The 18,018-nt window shown below is 39.9% G+C and overlaps 1 long non-coding RNA gene across 1 annotated transcript in view; it reads left to right on the plus strand.

Moving 5' to 3' along the window:
- Positions 1–3,251: 3,251 nt before the first annotated feature.
- LOC148130880 (uncharacterized) overlaps positions 3,252–18,018 on the plus strand; it is an 81,409-nt gene continuing 66,642 nt past the window's right edge. The window contains exon 1 of the long non-coding RNA XR_015749411.1: positions 3,252–3,304. This is a non-coding gene — a long non-coding RNA (uncharacterized LOC148130880). The remainder of the gene's footprint in view (positions 3,305–18,018) is intronic.

The following is an 18,018-nucleotide window of genomic DNA, read 5'->3' on the forward strand; positions in this document are numbered from 1 at the left end:
ACGTTTTGGGCCAATTGTAGCTCGATGGATCACTATCCCTTACTGGTTAACTTCAACCATCCTCTATTGTATATTGTCCAGATGGAAGTCTGCTTCTACTGTATTTCCCAGGGAAGACATTACTTTCACACCGAAACACCATGGACTGCCTATGAAATAAGCTCCATTGGAAGGATATACATCCTTAACAGTTAGAGAAGCATCTTCATACTGCAGTAAACATAAGTCATCAGGTTTCCCCACACTCAGCACTTTTTATTTTTTCAGATTAAACTTCAGATTCTTGGTTTATCTCATCATTCATAAAATACCTCCATACATTTGTTCAGGGTTTCTGTAGTATCTTAGAAGCATTGGAGTTTGAAGAACTGAGCAGTAGAATTTTGTAGTGTTTCACTATACATTTTTAACCCAAATGTCCAGAATATTACAGAAACAAAGCTATCTTTATTTATTTAGTGAATTTTGTCAGTCTTTCTGTCATTGTCATGACTACATAATACCGTCTCTTGCTGATATTAATTATTTAAATATTCATAAGACTGGTGAATTATAAAAGCTAACTTAGCTGGCTATACTGTTTCAATATACTTCCAAGATGTCATATTTTGTTTTAGGAATCATTTGTGTGTGTGTGTATTTAAAACTCTTGCTCATTGGAATCATATCTTCCAAGAAATTGTTCCTATCAATTGCAAACAGTGTATGATATTGAACTGAAAGGAAGCTAACTATGGGTACTCCAATCATGCCATAAGGAGCTACGAGCTGGCTTGTAAAACATTCTTGCAAATGATTGAAACAACTCAATATATCTCACACATACTTTCTCTATAGTAGTAGTCATAATGTTGTGTTTCAGGATATTCAGCTAAATACCTTTAACAACTTTATGTACGCATAAGTGCGTGAAATAGTGGTGCATCTGAATGGAGATGAGTGACATGTGAATGGGAATAGGTGCAGAGAGGAAATAGTATACAAGAACAGCATCAGAATTTTCACAGAACTCCATCTGTCTTCTCCTTTTGACAGATGGAAAACTAAGACCAACTGTAGGTACTATAGCAAAAATAGCATGCCGATTGAGTGCTAATGAAGTCACAAAATAATCTGAAGGAAAAAGTAATAATTGTTAACTGTAAGGTCTATAAATTACAGTAATATTAGACCCAATATGTAAAAACAGCGGGAAGAAAATTTACAAGAGGAAATAGAATTTTCACCTTGACAGCATCTCATCATAGAAATGTAATCATTAGAAAAATCAATTTGTATATTACAATATTTTCAACTAATTCTTTTCTTATTAGGTTTGCTCAGAACATAATTGTCTGCTTCCTATCTTTTCTACAATGTACAGTAGATATGGGCCAATTATTTCTTTTTTGTGTAAGCCTTTTACATCACAAAGTATCCTTAACATCATTTATTCTGAGATTACTGCCAGTGAAGTTATTAGGTGTTTATCTCATTAAAAAATCTCTGGGTAATAATTCTTAAAGCATAACTAGGTAATATCTTGGTAAAATTGGTAAAACTAATTTAATGAATTTAAACACTGTTAATCTGCATATGCATGACCTTTTGTTAAAAGACTTGCTATTAGCAGGTATTCTAGAATTCTGTAGGCTCTTTGTCTATTAACAGCTATATGGCAAACAGGAAGTCATCTTGTTATTTTTGTGAATCAGTGAAAAATATAAGCTTACATTTTTTTGCTTCTAAGCTCTTAGAATCCCAATTAAAGGGGAGGAAACTCTGGCAATTCTATTTATTGTTATGAAGCATTTTAGCAAACCCAATTGTTTATGCTTTATATCATTTTCTTTTAGTGTATAATTATTGTTTTCCATTATCTTTCTAGCAATCTTGTGCATGCAAATTATTATCAGTGCTCCTTCCTTTATTTCTCAAAATAGTACAATAAAGCATAGATGGATGGTTGATATTTTTCAATACACAGAATTTTTCACAATGTTTTAAACAAAATTAAAACAGTATTCTCTCTTCTAGGCAAGGCAAACTATTTAATAAACTCTACTTGAGCACAAAGCATAGAGTTAGGCATAGAACACTGTTTTCTGATTCTTTTAACTGCAGTTTCACCTAAGATTTTCTCCATGCAGATTAAGTATACAGTATGTTTATTGAATTAAAAAGCCTGCCTGTTATGGGCCAATGAGAGCCTTCAGTATAGCATTAAATGTGTTTGAACAAGATGTATATAGTAGAGATTGTGCTAGTTTAAGGTAACAAGTGGTTCCAATAATTATCTGCTAGATTTAACATCAGAAATTAGAATACACAAATATTTAGCTTCAAGTCTCAAAGATGCTTTTTCAAAAGGCAACTGGACCATTTTTTTTCCTTGTAGAAGTTAAAAATGTTTCGTTTCTCATCCAAGAAACTTCATCAGTTGTGATGGCCCTCACAAGTGATGAAGTTTCTTGGATGAGAAAAAAAAAAAATTTTTGTTCTTTTTCCTCAAGGAAAAACAGTCCAGTTGCCTTTTGAAAAAACACTTTTGAGACAACTATGACCTAGATGACTGAGAATCTCCACAGATGCTTAGCTTCAAGTTCATTTATTTAATTATTGATTCTTCTCCAGCTATAATCTATGTTCCTTGTAGATGATTGTCCAAAGTGAGCTGTTATAGTTTTATTGGTTATGATCCATGGATAAATATACACAATTGCTAATGCCATGTTCAGCTGGATTGGCAAACTATAGCATTAAATTAAAAATAAGTTGGTCTTTCTTACCTACCCCTTAATACCCCTTAATATCAGAAGGATGGATACATATAATATAATATTATTTAATATGTTGATCTTCAAATGTGTTGTACCCTATTATCAAGAACTAGATTGGCCCAGGATATCATTCTGTCTGAGAGAGACCAGGTTGGAGGGAGCTAATTTGATTACTAAATTCAGAATGATAAACTTCTGGTGAAATCAGAATAGATAGTATTGAGCTGAACAGCTGAATGGTCTGGCACACTATTAAGGTAATAGGTTGTTATCTTCACAACTGCAATTTGGATAAAGAACACTTCAAGTTAAAAAAAAACTGGAAGGGGGAGCTTTAAATTCTATACTCAGTAGGACTTTTAGACATGAGAATGAACTACATTAGATTTGCTGTGTTTTCTACTTGATTCAACATATTTGCATAAGATGGGTTAACAACAGGAATCCCTCTGGTATCTTCCAGCATATTCAGCATTCTTGGATTTCCCAAGATGAGATGACAGTTCTCTATCCTCTAGGAAATGAAATTACTACAAAGAATATGAGTAAGTAAACCCTGTTCCTGGATATGTTAAAACAATAATTTAGAATAAAACCCAACAGTTTCATACAAGATACCTAACAGTAAGTTAAACAATAGCATGAAGAATTAACTGGCTCAACTTGGTCTTTTCCTACATGCAGTTTAGAGAGGTCATTGTACTGAGAGGAAGAGCATGAAAATAAAGAAAACTGGATTGTTTTAAAATTCTGGGAAGATTCTAAAACAGCACAATCTTCTTTTGCATAACTCTGATAATCAATATGTGAGTTGTTTAATCTAAATACCAGCTGGGAAAAGAATTATTTTCAGATATTATATTAGGCAGGAGTGGGGATGGGATTGGGGAGAAACAACTGAGGCTTCTAGGGAAGCTGAGGAAATGTAGGCCGTTTTCTCTGCAAATATACCAGCCAATGAACAGTAGACAAAAAAATTGGATTGTTAGTTGCCAATCATTACTTCCTGTCTTATTGTCTGCCCAGAGATATACAGTAGCTTATAGATTTCAGTCATACCTCCTATATCTCATGGGTGAAACATTATCAGTGTGGGCCATTTACAAGTGTTTGGCAAGTCTTTTATCATTTGAAGTTCTGGAGGAAGGGAAGGAAGAGGGAGGAGAACAAAGATATACAATCATAGGCTCCCTTCCTCCAATACTTTCAACATAGCATTTATTTTTCTCTCATGTCAACTCGTCAGCATTCATAAATCTGTAGAACAATGTTGGACTTTCAAAAGCAGTTGTAAATAGAGAAGGTGTATTTTGTATCTCTATTCTCAATTACAATGACACATTTTTTTAAAAAAAATATATAATATTTATTACTAAACACATTTCTCCCCATTGATTTCCTTCTTAAGGATATTCATTCTTAATATTTTAATTACTTCAGTTATTATTACTGATTTATTAACCTGATCAAAGAGACTTGTGAAATTCTGGATTAATTTTGATCATATATTAATCTTTTCTGAGTCCATTGAGACATAAAATAGAGGGTTTTAAAAAGGGAAACAATGATAGATTATCTTGTTGGATAATTCAAATATTCTCAGAGTTTATACAGCAAGTAAAACACCACACATCTTTAAAACACAAATAAGGGATAATAGTTTAAATCAGCTAGATGCTACTATGTGTTTTGAGTACAACTTTTCCTCCATGAGTCAAAAGAAATTTGAATGGAAATTCCACTTGCTTAGAAAAGTCCTTTTTATAAACACACCAGTATCATTAAAAAAAATTCATAGACAGTCAGAAAAGTATTTCCAGGTGAGTCTTGGAAAATTACTCTTTAGGGGTGTGAGTTTTAGTGTCGAAGAGGAAAAACATGGGAATTCAGATTCGGGTTTTCCCTCTTCCATACTAAAACTCACAACTCTCCAGTCACACTCTCCAATCCACCTCAATTCTGAACTCCCACCAAGTCCAGCCACTCCCCACCAAAGTCCAGCAACTCGTCCTTGATCTCTGGTGAAAGAATGTTGTGGCTATCCATCCCTTGCTGTGGTAGCCCTAAATCTGAATCAAGATGGATCTGGGGCTGACAGCAGCATTTTTAGAACATTAACGATTTTCATAATTTTGATTGTAGTACCGTATATACTCGAGTATAAGCCGAGTTTTTCAGCCCTTTTTTTGTGCTGAAAACCCCCCCCTCGGCTTATACTCGAGTCAGATTCCCCTCTGAAAAAAAATGGTGTGGCGCTCCGGAGCTGGGCAGCCGCTTCCCTGCTTCCGTGTTTCCTTTGCAACTTGTAAGCATGGGGGTAATCGGAAGCAGAAAAGTTCTTGCATGGTTTCCAAGGCGTCCCCTCTCCCCCTAATTCCTCCCTCCCCCCCACCTCCGACTCAATAAGCAGTGCTCAGGGTTGCCAGATCGCAGCTTGGCTCTGTGGCCAAACTCAAATCAAAATACGGCCAAATTATTTTCTCTCACGGCCAAATTATTTTATGCAATATAACATGAGGATATATTGTTTTTTTCCTTTTTTAACTGTTTTTAGGGGGGGGGAAGACCCACCATCATGTGAGAATGCTCAGACACGAAGTCTATCCGCCCGAAAATAAGTGTGTGTGTGTGGGGGGGATTTTAACAGAGGGAAGACGTAGGGAGAAGCCAAAAGCGACGGAAGATCCTTCAGGGGAAACTGAGGGGGAGACTCACCCTTGGTCCAGATGAGCCCCCTTCCCCACCCCTAAGGAAGCAGAGGCAGCCAGCAAGGGCAGGCAAGCCCCACTTCGTGGACTCCGTCCGTCCTCGCTCCCACCCACCCACCCACCCAAAGCGACGAAGTCCCCCAATCGGGCAGCCCAGAATCGCCCTCCCCTCAGGGGGCAGCAACGACGCCCGGCGTTTCCCGAGACAAGAAGCTCTGCCGTGCAATGAAAGCGCCCTGGTTCTAGGCTCGCGAGCTCAGAAAACAACGCGAGCCGAGGTGGCTTCGGCTCTGCTCGGCTTCTCCAACATCCGGCGCTGCCCTGTTCTATGTGCCGGGCCCGGCAAGTCCGAGCAGCCAGCACATAGAACAGGGCGGCGCCGGAGATCATTAGCCGCCTCTTTCGCAGCACAAGAAGAACAGGGTGGTGCCGGACCATTGGAGAAGCGGAGCAAAGCCGGAGATTAGTAGCTGCCTTTCGGCGAAGAAAGCTTCCCCCAACCAGCCGGCTGGTCGTCTCCTCCTCGGCCATACAGAACAAGCAGGCAGAGAAGGAGGAGAGCAGCTGGCCAGTTGGGGGAGGCTTCTTGTGCTGTGAAAGAGGCGGCTAATGATCCCCGGCTCCGCTCGGCTTCTCCAACATCCGGCGCCGCCCTGTTCTATGTGCCGGGCCCGGCAAGTCCGAGCAGCCAGCACATGGAACAGGGCGGCGCCGGAAATCATTAGCCGCCTCTTTCGCAGCACAAGAAGAACAGGGTGGTGCCGGACCATTGGAGAAGCGGAGCAAAGCCGGAGATTAGTAGCTGCCTTTCGGTGAAGAAAGCTTCCCCCAACCAGCTGGCTGGTCGTCTCCTCCTCGGCCATACAGAACAAGCAGGCAGAGAAGGAGGAGAGCAGCTGGCCAGTTGGGGGAGGCTTCTTGTGCTGCGAAAGAGGCGGCTAATGATCCCCAGCTCCGCTCAGCTTCTCCAACATCCAGCGCTGCCCTGTTCTATGTGCCGGGCCCAGCAAGTCCGAGCAGCCAGCACATAGAACAGGGCGGCGCCGGAGATCATTAGCCGCCTCTTTCGCAGCACAAGAAGAACAGGGTGGTGCCAGACCATTGGAGAAGCGGAGCAAAGCCGGAGATTAGTAGCTGCCTTTCGGCGAAGAAAGCTTCCCCCAACCAGCCGGCTGGTCGTCTCCTCCTCGGCCATACAGAACAAGCAGGCAGAGAAGGAGGAGAGCAGCTGGCCAGTTGGGGGAGGCTTCTTGTGCTGCGAAAGAGGCGGCTAATGATCCCCAGCTCCGCTCGGCTTCTCCAACATCCGGCGCCGCCCTGTTCTATGTGCCGGGCCCGGCAAGTCCGAGCAGCCAGCGCGTGGAGCAGGGCGGTGCTGGAGATCGTTGGCCGCCTCTTTCGCAGCGCGGGAGGCCTCCCCCGGCTGGCTGGCTGCTCTTCTCCTTCTCTGCCTGTTTGTTCTGTGTGGCCGAGGAGGAGGAGACCAGCCGGCTGGTTGGGGGAGGCTTTCTGCGCCGAGGGAGGCGGCTGCTGGTCTCCGGCTTTGCTCCGCTTCTCCGATTGTCTGGCGCCGCTCTGTTCTTTACTTGGGCAGCCGGGCGCCCGCAGTGGCGCCCGCGGCGGCAACAGGCAGTTCTGCCCAGGCTCTGTTCGGGTGTCCGGCTGGGGCTGTCAGGAGTTGCTGCCGCCTGTGCGGCTCCGGTCCCGCGTTGCCTTGGGAAGGGTGGGGCTAAACCAGGAGCCGCTGAGCCTGAGCCTCCGGTTCTGCTGCTGCCGCTGCTGCCATTGCAAAGCGCCGCCGCGGCTCTTCCTTTTTGCCTTTCCGTTCCCGAGGCGATGCAGGACTGGGGCCGCACCGGCGGTAGCGACTCCTGACTCAGGGGGCCTCTGAGGAGAGGGGAAGAGAGTGACTCCTGCCTCCCGCTGTCATCATCATCATCTTCTTTTGGGTTAGTGAATCAATTAAACCTTTCAGGATAGTGAGATCGTTTCCCAAATTAATTATTTTTTATTTTTGAAATTTACCAGTAGCTGCTGCATTTCCCACCCTAGGCTTATACTCGAGTCAATAAGTTTTCCCAGTTTTTTGTGGTAAAATTAGGGGCCTCGGCTTATATTCGGGTCGACTTATACTCGAGTATATACGGTATGTCATTTTGCTAATATACTATGTTATTTATATATTAGAACAGAACAGAATCATGGAGTTGGAAGGGACCTTGGAAGTCTTCTAGTCCAACCCTCTGCTCAGACAGGAAATTCTATACCATTTCAAACAAATGCTTGTCCAATCTCTTAAAAACAGGACCATGTGGACTAATATGCAGTTAATATTTAGGCTGATGTCCTTTGCTTTTCCATACTTGATCTGTAGTTCATCAATGCTGCATGATCCAATATGATTTAATGCAAGATTTCTGAACTGCATTTCAATGCTTTTATCAATTTGCAATGCTAGGAAAATGAATTATTGCACACATTGATTTCTTTACCATAAATAGTTATTTTGATACCCCCCACATCTTGGTCTTTTTGATGTTCACGAAGAGGCCAAATTTCTCTCTTCTTTAAATCTTTTAATCAGATGTTTAAATCCTTAAACAGAGCCGCTGTAGTGCAGTGGTTAGAATGCAGTACTGCAAGTTACTTCAGCAGACTGCCAGCTACCTGCAATTTGGCAGTTTGAATCTCACCAAGCTCAAGGTTGACTCAGCTTTCTGTCCTTCCGAAGTCGGTAAAATGAGGACCCAGATTGTTGGGGGCAATATGCTGACTCTGTTTAGAAAGGACTGTAAAAGCACTGTGAAGCAGTATATAAGTCTAATTGCTATTGCTTTGGTTGTTGAGAGGAAAGTTATGTTGTCAGAATATCAAAGATTGCTGACATTCCTTTTTCCAATCCTAACTCCAATTTTTGATTCTTTAAGTTCCAGTTTCCTCATGATCATTTCAGGATACAGGTTAAATTAGAAAGGTGGAAGAATGCAACCTGGCTGTACTATTTTCTCTATTTTGAACCAGTGAGTGTCTCCATATGATGTTCATATAAGGGCTTCTTGATTTGTGTACAATGACCACACCAAGTTGACCAGATGTGTCAGCAGGTCTTCTAGAACTCTCCAAGATGATTGTCACAATTTAAGGTTTTCTTGTAGTCAATAAAGCAGATGTAAAGGTTCTTTTGATGTTCTTGAGATTTTTCCATTATCTAGCATAGATTTGCAATATGGTCACGAGTGCCATGACCTCTTATGAATCCAGCATGAATATTGAGTACTGTAATTTTCTTTCAATAGTTCCAGATGTTGTGTAATACTAAGAAGAATCTTACTAGTGTGAGACCAGTTGTGTGGTAATCGAAGCAGTCCTTGATAATGCCCTTTTTTGCCAGTGGAATGAACACTAATAGTTTTCAATCCTATGGGCATGTGTTCATTTCCCAAATTTTCTGGTACAAAGCTCTGATGGTTGTATTGGTATAAGCATCAGCAATTCTGCACAATAGTATCAATGCCTGGGGCCTCATTGCTTGGTAGTTAGCTCATTGCCCACACCACTTTTTCCTGAAGTATGCTAATTCTATTTCTACTTCCCTTTCCAAATCATTCTAGGGAGCCTGGGACTCTTTGTTGCTTGACATACAGCTCTTCTATATATCCTCAAAGAGAAAGTTAAATAACCATGTATAATTAAGCCTCTGCAATTGATTAAATATATTTGCCTTGCCATAAGAGTTGGTCATAAGCACTTTGCCTTTACCAATTTGCTCAACCTGAAAGATCTAAAGATTGTTTAAATAAGGTCTATGTTATGAACAAATTGTCCTCTTCTGTAACTGTATGCCACAAATATATGTATATGTATAAATGTGTACAGTACTATGTTGTCAATCAGTAGTGCATTGTGGGATGATGATAGGATTACTTTTTTCCCCCTAAAGCAGTTTTTTCCAGATGTATTGACAATAGCCATAAGTGGCCATGCTGGCAAGGAATTTTAGGTGATGTAGCCCAAATTATCAAGGTTGCACTTGGTTGAAGAAAATTTGACTTGGCTTGAAAATCATCCTCAGTATTATCCTCAGTACCTTCTCTTCCAAGACATTTTTTCTCCTAGGATGGAAGAGAAATCCTTAAAGCCCTTTCAATTTCCATGAAAGTAAGATGACAACTCGGCTAATCATGGCTGCTCATCTCTTTGAAATTCATTTTGCTCTTGGAGATGGAAATTCTATCCCAGGCACAAGTCATAGAATAGTCAGTTGACTTTATGAGCTTTTAAAAATATTTTTTTAAAAAACACTTTGGGTAATGCCTTCCACAACATACTTTTCTCCATGGGCACCTATAGTTTGCTGCCACGCAATGTGAATCCAAATCCAAATTCAAAGATAGTTCCCTAAAGACTCCTTTTACTATAATCCTGAAAAAAGGTAAAGCATCCATGTAAACCTGTGTTTTTCTTCTACCTTGACAGTGAGCTCCTTCACTTTAGTTGATGTGGAAAATGTGGATATGCAGATGTTTTTCTTCCATTCTCACACTGTTCAAAATCAAAATCATCCAGTAAAACTGTCTGGGAAAATCCAAACTTAATAAACAGAAGTACAACTTTATAAAACATTTATGTGCAAATTGTGCTTAGATACAGCATTGGCCAGACAAATTTATAAAAGGGTATAGATAAATTCATGAGAATGAGCTACTACTGTAATAGTTACTCATTTTGATGGTTGTTTAGTACCGCAGAATCAAAGGCAGCATATTTTAAATGCCATTGCTGAAAAGCAACAATGAAAAAAGGCACTGTCATCCTATGACTAATATCTACAGACTCCTCATTCTTCCTGACCTTTTGAGTCAAATAAGACTTGTGTTGGAAAAAATATCCTTCTGGGTTCAGTTCCAAGTGGGGAAGAAAGACACTGGAAACATGGTGACTGCTTGGAAAGATGGTTTAATGGTGGACAGGATCACATGCCTTGAGTGAAGAAAGAAGGAAAAGGGCTGAGATACCGACAGACTTGGGACTTGAGACTTTTATACCCTCTGTTGCGATTTGAATTTGAGCTTGTATTCTGATTGGTTGTCAGACTCCCATGGGGCCATGCAGGGGCAACTCTATAGGCTGTCCTGAGTCCCAGGTTGGTTGAGCCTTGATGGATAATGATGTAATGAAAGGGCTTTGGGCAATTCCTATTATACCTCTACCTGGAGATCTTTGTTATATAAAATAGGCTGGCCTATTAGCAAAGGTGGAGGGGGCGAGTTTCTGCTTCTGAGGTGAGTTTCTGCTTCTGAGTTTCTGCTCTTTTTAGGGAAAATATTCTGCCTTTTTAATATTTCCTAGGATATTTCATTTTTCTAGGAGAGGGGTGGGTGCTAACTTCCTACACTTGCTTCAAAATCTTCATTGGTTCCTTTCTCAATAACATGTCCTTGCAATCTCCCTTGTTTAATTTCTGCTCCTGTTCAGTTTCCAGGTTATCTTGAGTAACCTCCCAAGGAACATTTAAAAAATTAAACATGTATATTTGCTAGATGTCTGGGATAGTCAGAACTCTCAAAGGCCCCTATGGCTTTCATAGCAAATAGAACAAATCTACTTTCTTCCCACTGTTCTAGGATAGGATTCGTTCGCCAAAGCATATTCCACAGCATATATACCACAAAAAGCTAGCAAACAGCATGGTTGATTTAGTGAGCTGAACCTTGTCAGTTCCTTAGATCTTAGTAATATAGATACTTCTGCTTATTCAACTGCAGAGATGCTAAAATAGATTTGCTCAGCATAGGCAATTAAGCCAGAATTGGAATTGTTTACTGCTGCTTTTTGATTTGAGATACAAAATATCTGAGGAGAAGAAAGATATACCGTATTTATCGGCGTATAACACGCACAGGCGTATAACACGCATCTTCATTTTAAGAGGGAAATTTCAGGAAAAAAAATTAAATTTCTAAATAAAAACTTTGAAGCAAAATAAGGGTAGCTCAGAACTTTTTTTTTATTAATATTATTACCACTTATAAGGTAAATCAGTGGTCCCCAACCTTTTTGTACCAGGGACCGGTTTCAAGCAGAAAATTTTTGCAAGGACCGGGGGAGAGATGAGAAGGAGGCTTCGCTCTCTCGCTGCTCCACCATCCAAGGAAGAAACTGCTTCAAAGAAGCGGGGGCTTTTCCTGTCGCCGCAGCTATTCCGAGCGCCCGTTTCACCCCCACTCCCACCCGCGCGCGCGCTTCAATCCACAGTGTCCCATTCTGCCTGCCTGCCTGCCTGCCTTAGTTTCTGGTTGTTTGGGAGCAGCTTCGGCTGAGAATAATAACTATTCGCCTCTTTTACTCAGCCGAAGCTGTTCCGATTCAACCATTAACGAAGGCAGGCAGGCAGGCAGAACGGAGCACTGCGGGCGGGCGGGCGGGCGGACGGGGTGGGGTGGGGAGAAACGGGCGCTTCAGGGAAGCTGCGGCGACAGGAAAAGCTCCCGCTTCTTTGAAGCAGTTTCTTCCTGTGCTGGTGGAGGAGCGAGAGAGCAACTGAGAGAGCTGACCCAGAGAGAAGGACAGGCTTCGGTTGCTTCCTCCCTCCCCTTCTTTCATTTGTGTCCTTGATCCCCGATCCCAGCAGCATTCACCGAAGGCTTCTTAACATTATATTGGCGTATAACACGCATACATCATTTGCCCCCTATTTTCAGGGGGAAAAAAGTGCATGTTATACGCCGATAAATATGGTAGCCAAAAGTTAGTTCTTTAAATAGAATACAGATTTATATTGGTGATCCCAAAATGTTTGAATTAAGATGTTTTGAGCTCAAAATAACTATTCTTCCCTTAACAGAAGGAAATACTATTGTTTCCATTATGAAAATTAACAAATATTAAATAGCCTGTTTTAGATGATATAACATTTAAACCAGCTGTTTCAGTTCCTGGAATATAAACTTGGAAAGATTGGAACAATGTTAGAATATTTGGGACACTTCTGATCAACTCAAGAAAACTGTTTCAAATGTGAAATAACTGTTTTTGATTCAAACTGTTTTGTGCACAATTACTTTTTACCACAGATACATTGAAGTTCATGTGCATTGCCATTCTGTTTTTTTTTTTTTTAAGAAGAATAAGTGGATTGGATGAAATGTTTTGTGGTGTGAAATATCTTAGAAGTAGTTGCATGTTCACTAGTATTCTGTTAAACACAAGGAACATTACTTGTATGATATGTAGAATCCCCTTTTGGTGCTGGTCCCTACAACAATATACTGTATTTTTTGGACTTCCGGCTTGAGTTCCTTCACTGACAGACTGAAACCGCTATAGTGCATGGTTTCGATCCGTGCTCGCCACCGGAGCGCCCTGAGCCGGCTGGTATCGGGGCTAAGCCACCCCGTAGAAGTGGTGAAGAGGGGGGGAGACTGCCAGCAGGGTTGAAGAGAGCTGCATCTCTCCTCCTCAGCTAGCCATTATTCCCTTTCCCAAAGGCGGTTGCAGCGATGGTGAGAAATGGCCACTTCAAAGAAGAACTCGACTGGAAAAGAATGTGCAGGAGGAAGATAAGAAGAGAAAGTCTTGGTTGACCGGGCTAAACTGCAAAAGCAACAATGCAAGGTACCCTGGAATTTAAACTATAAAAAAAAATAACATTGTTCCCAAAGAAGTTTTTGAAGCAGCGAAGGAGAGAGGGAAGAGAAAGGATTTGGTTTTGGTTTTTTCTCTCTCTTCCCTTCCATATACTGACAGCTAAGAGACTTAAGCAAGAAATTGAAAAAAAATCTACTTTGACATCAACAGGCATTTAAGCTGAAAATAAAATGTCAAAGGGATAATAAAGATTTCTGGATACTTAAAAGCTTCTAAAAGCAGGAAAGGAGAGAAAAAGAATAAAAGGGCAGGATCTGGAAAAATGGAGGAGACTGCCTGGAACTAAAACCTCAACAAGATTCCTAAAAGATACATTTTAACTGAAACTTGGCAACAAAATAGTAGAACCCCTGGAAGAGAAAGTGAAAAAAGAAGTAAGAAGAAACAGCTTGGGATTATTTGGATTACTTGGTGATCTCTGGATTTTTGGTTGTTGCATTTAAATAACTAAAATCAATCAGGTGGTTGTTTAAAAGTGTTTAAAATAGCACCACTTTTAGAAGAACTGAAAATGGAACAAAAAGTACAAGGAAGATGCATAAGAAGGGCTTCATATTTTTTGGCTTCATATTTCAACTCTTAAAAATGGAGATCTGGAATTATGAGAAACAACAAGAAATGCTTGCAGAACAAGAAGATTGGGACAAAGAAGAAGCCATCTTTAATGATCAAGTAACTTTATGTGGGGGGGGGGGAAAGGAAAGGGGGGAAATAGAATGAAAAGTTTAAGATTTGAAAAAACAACCAAAAAAAGAAGAATAATTTGAAAAATAAGTATTATATTAGAAAGCAACAGAAGAGGGGATTACGGAAGAGAGAATTAGAAGTAGAGAGACAAGGGAGTAAAAAGGGGAAGGAGAAGAAGAGAGGGAAGAAGGAAAGGAAAAGAAGTTATAAAGGACAGAAACAAGATATAGGGAACAGGGCAAAAGTATAAGAATTGAAAGTATGTTTAGAGATAATGGGTGAAAACTTAATTGTAAAAGGGATTCTGCAAAGGTATCTATTTGTTATATTACAAATAGAAATAATTTTTGAAAATATGCTTAAAATGATGGATAAAATATTTATTGTAATCTAGTGGAATGTTTGTTAATAAACAAATGAAATAAAGTGAATGAGAGAATTAAATTAGGAAAGGATGGGAACATCCTAATTATTATTAATGATTTATAAAATATAAGTGAAGAGAAATATGGGGGAAAAAATTAATTATTGAAAGTTTATAAGTGTTCCCAAGGAAGTATGATATTTAATTGAAAAGAAAGGTTAAATATGTTAAGATTTTAATGAATATTAATGATAGAATTGAATTGGAATGGAATTCCAATTCAATTCAGAGTGAGAAGCACAGAGCTGAAGACAGAAGCCTGAAGATGATGAATGAGACTTCATCGAAACGTTGCCTAGATACTTCCAATCTTACGCGGGAGAAAACCCGAATAACCAAAGATCCACATACAAATACCCGCGAGAACCTCAGAAAACATATATACATATATACATATATACATATGCATATGCATATGCATATACGTATACGTATACGTATACGTATACGTATACGTATATATATATATGTTTTCTTAAGTTTTCAGCGGTACTTATGTATGGTGTTCGGCTTGGTTCGGGTATTTTCCCACGTCATTGTAGTTGTTCTTTTAAAGTTGTAGCAACGTTTCAGCAGAATCTCATCTGCCATCATCAGGCTTCTGTATTGTGTCCGTCTGTGAGTCAGACTTTTACAGTGGTTTCAGATTTGAATAGGCTGCCCCAAATTCAAATCTGAAACCACTGTAAAGTCTGACTCACAGACGACACAATACAGAAGCCTGATGATGGCAGATGAGATTCTGCTGAAACGTTGCTACAACTTTAAAAGAACAACTACAATGACGTGGAAAATACCGAACCAAGCGAACACCATATATATATATATATATATATATATGTTTTCTTAAGTTTTCGCGGGTACTTACATGTATGGTGTTCGGCTTGGTTCGGGTATTTTCCCACGTCATTGTAGTTCTTTTAAAGTTGTAGCAACGTTTCAGCAGAATCTCATCTGCCATCATCAGGCTTCTGTATTGTGTCCGTCTGTGAGTCAGACTTTTACAGTAGTTTCAGATTTGAATTTGGGGCAGCCTATTGCTGTGCCAGAATGGTTTTTTCTTCATCCTGATTGGTTGGGAGTCTTGGTCTGTGTTTATTGGTCTCGGAGTTTGCTGTGTTCTGCTTGATTGGTGTCTCTAATATCTTCTGTCTGTTTTTTGGCTCTTTTTGTATCTTGATTGGCTGGCAGCATTGTGTTGCTTTAATGGAGGCCTTTAGTGCAGCTTGGCTTCGGGTAAATGGACGGCTATCATTAGTTAGGAAGCTGGGTTTCATCTGGGTGCCTGGTTGGGGTGTGTTTGAGCTGGAGGTATCAGGGGGGATCTGTTTGTGCCCAGGTGTTTGCCTGGCTTGTGGTGTGGAGATTTTTTTGTTTGTGAGTGCAGGCTTCCAAATGATTGACAGCCTGGTGGAATCATCTCTTCTGTTCATGCTTTCTGGTTCATGCTTTCAATCATTTGGAACCAATCATCTGGTTCATGCTTTCAATCATTTGGAAGCCTGCACTCACAAACAAAAAAATCTCCACACCACAAGCCAGGCAAACACCTGGGCACAAACAGATCCCCCCTGATACCTCCAGCTCAAACACACCCCAACCAGGCACCCAGATGAAACCCAGCTTCCTAACTAATGATAGCCGTCCATTTACCCGAAGCCAAGCTGCACTAAAGGCCTCCATTAAAGCAACACAATGCTGCCAGCCAATCAAGATACAAAAAGAGCCAAAAAACAGACAGAAGATATTAGAGACACCAATCAAGCAGAACACAGCAAACTCCGAGACCAATAAACACAGACCAAGACTCCCAACCAATCAGGATGAAGAAAAAACCATTCTGGCACAGCAATAGGCTGCCCCAAATTCAAATCTGAAACTACTGTAAAAGTCTGACTCACAGACGGACACAATACAGAAGCCTGATGATGGCAGATGAGATTCTGCTGAAACGTTGCTACAACTTTAAAAGAACTACAATGACGTGGGAAAATACCCGAACCAAGCCGAACACCATATATATATATATATATATATATATATATATATATATATATATATATATATATATATATATATATATATATATATAATCTTTTTAAGAATATAGTGTGTATTTTAAGAATGTACCAAGCAGAATTCGATTGGAAGTTATGTATTATATTGAATGTTATAATCTTAAAGGTATACATTGAAGCTTAAATAAGAGTTTAATGGATAAAATTAAAAGATATAAAGGTGTCATACTCTAATTAGTAACTACAGGAGAAAATTTGTTTAATGAGAAAAGATAATATGAAATTGAAACAGGACAGACAAAAGTATAAATATAATGATTTGAATTGAGATGAGATAATCAAAATAAAGTTGAGAAAATTAAAAGAGGGGAAAAACTATGTAGAAAATGTAAAACAGTAATAAGATATGGAATAGAACACAAAATTGAGCATGAAATTGAGTTTGTGTCTGTATGAAGAAGTGTAACTCGGGACCATGCTATTTTCAAAAAAAGATGTTTTATTTGTATTATGTTCTTTTTGTGAAAACCCAAATAAAATTTTCAGAAAAACCCAACAACAATATACTGTATTTTTCGGACTATAAGATGCACCAGACCATAAGATGCACCTAGGTTTATAGGAGAAAAACAAGAAAAAAAAATAGGTCTTTGCCTCTGTGCATCACATTCTTGCCCTCCCCGGCATCCAGAAGCACTCTGCAGGCCAAAAATGGGCCCGTTTTTGTCCTCCTGAGGTCTAAGGTTTGCAGAGAGAAAATTGAAACATAAGGTAATTACTTTAGTAACAGATAACAGGACTGAGTTTATTAACAATAGATTCTAAACGAAGTTAAAATTGGCTGGTATCGAACATAAGCATTCTGCACCTTACAGGCCACAACATAATTCATTTATGGAATGAAGAGGGCAAACGTTACAAACCATGGCTCGCACTATGTTATCTGATTCAGATTTGCCTGAAACACTGTGGGGTGAAGCCATAATGTGTAGCAACCATGTGTTAAACAATGTGGTTAACACAACAACTGGTGAATTGCCATTCACTTGTTGGCATGGCAGAAAACCAAATTTAAGTTATCTTCACACATTTGGAGCTCCAGCATGGGTGCATATTCCCTTACAAGTAAGACTGAAAAGACAACTTAGAGCTAGGAAATTATTTTTCGTAGGTTATGAGGCCAACCATACATCGTTTAGATTTTGGGATCCAGGCACAGCTAATATTTACTGTAGCGCTAGTGCTAAATTTCTTGAGCATGTTGGGTGGCATAAACTAGAACAGGAGTCTAACAATGATGTTGTTATCGACACCCAAGTAGTCCCTAATGATGAGATAATTAAACCATCAATAGCCATTAAAGAGGAAGAACAGGCATAGGAGGAGGTAGAAGAACAGGAGCAGGTGGAACAGGAGAGTCCACCAGTAAGCCCTGAATTACCTAGACGTTCAACCCGTGTAACATGACCACCAGATAGATATCAGGCTAGTATTGTATGCCAAGTAAATATAGTTCCTAGTAACTATAATGAACTGAAACTGTATCCTGCTAAGGATCAGGCTGTTTGGCAGGAAGCAATGGATAAGGAAATGAAATCTTTACAAAGTTTGGAGGTATATGAAAATGTCAGGTTACCACCAGGTGAGCATGCCATAGAGTGTAAATGGATTTATAAAATTAAGACAGGTGTAGATGGGACTGTTACCCACAAAGCCAGGTTAGTAGCACAAGGGTTCAATCAGTCAGCCAACGACTACGATGAGGTGGTTGCACC

The sequence above is a fragment of the Notechis scutatus genome, chromosome 4 (genome assembly GCF_049901735.1).
Source record: "Notechis scutatus isolate UNSWTSFEM ecotype Mainland chromosome 4, rNotScu1.2, whole genome shotgun sequence".
Taxonomy (NCBI): domain Eukaryota; kingdom Metazoa; phylum Chordata; class Lepidosauria; order Squamata; family Elapidae; genus Notechis; species Notechis scutatus.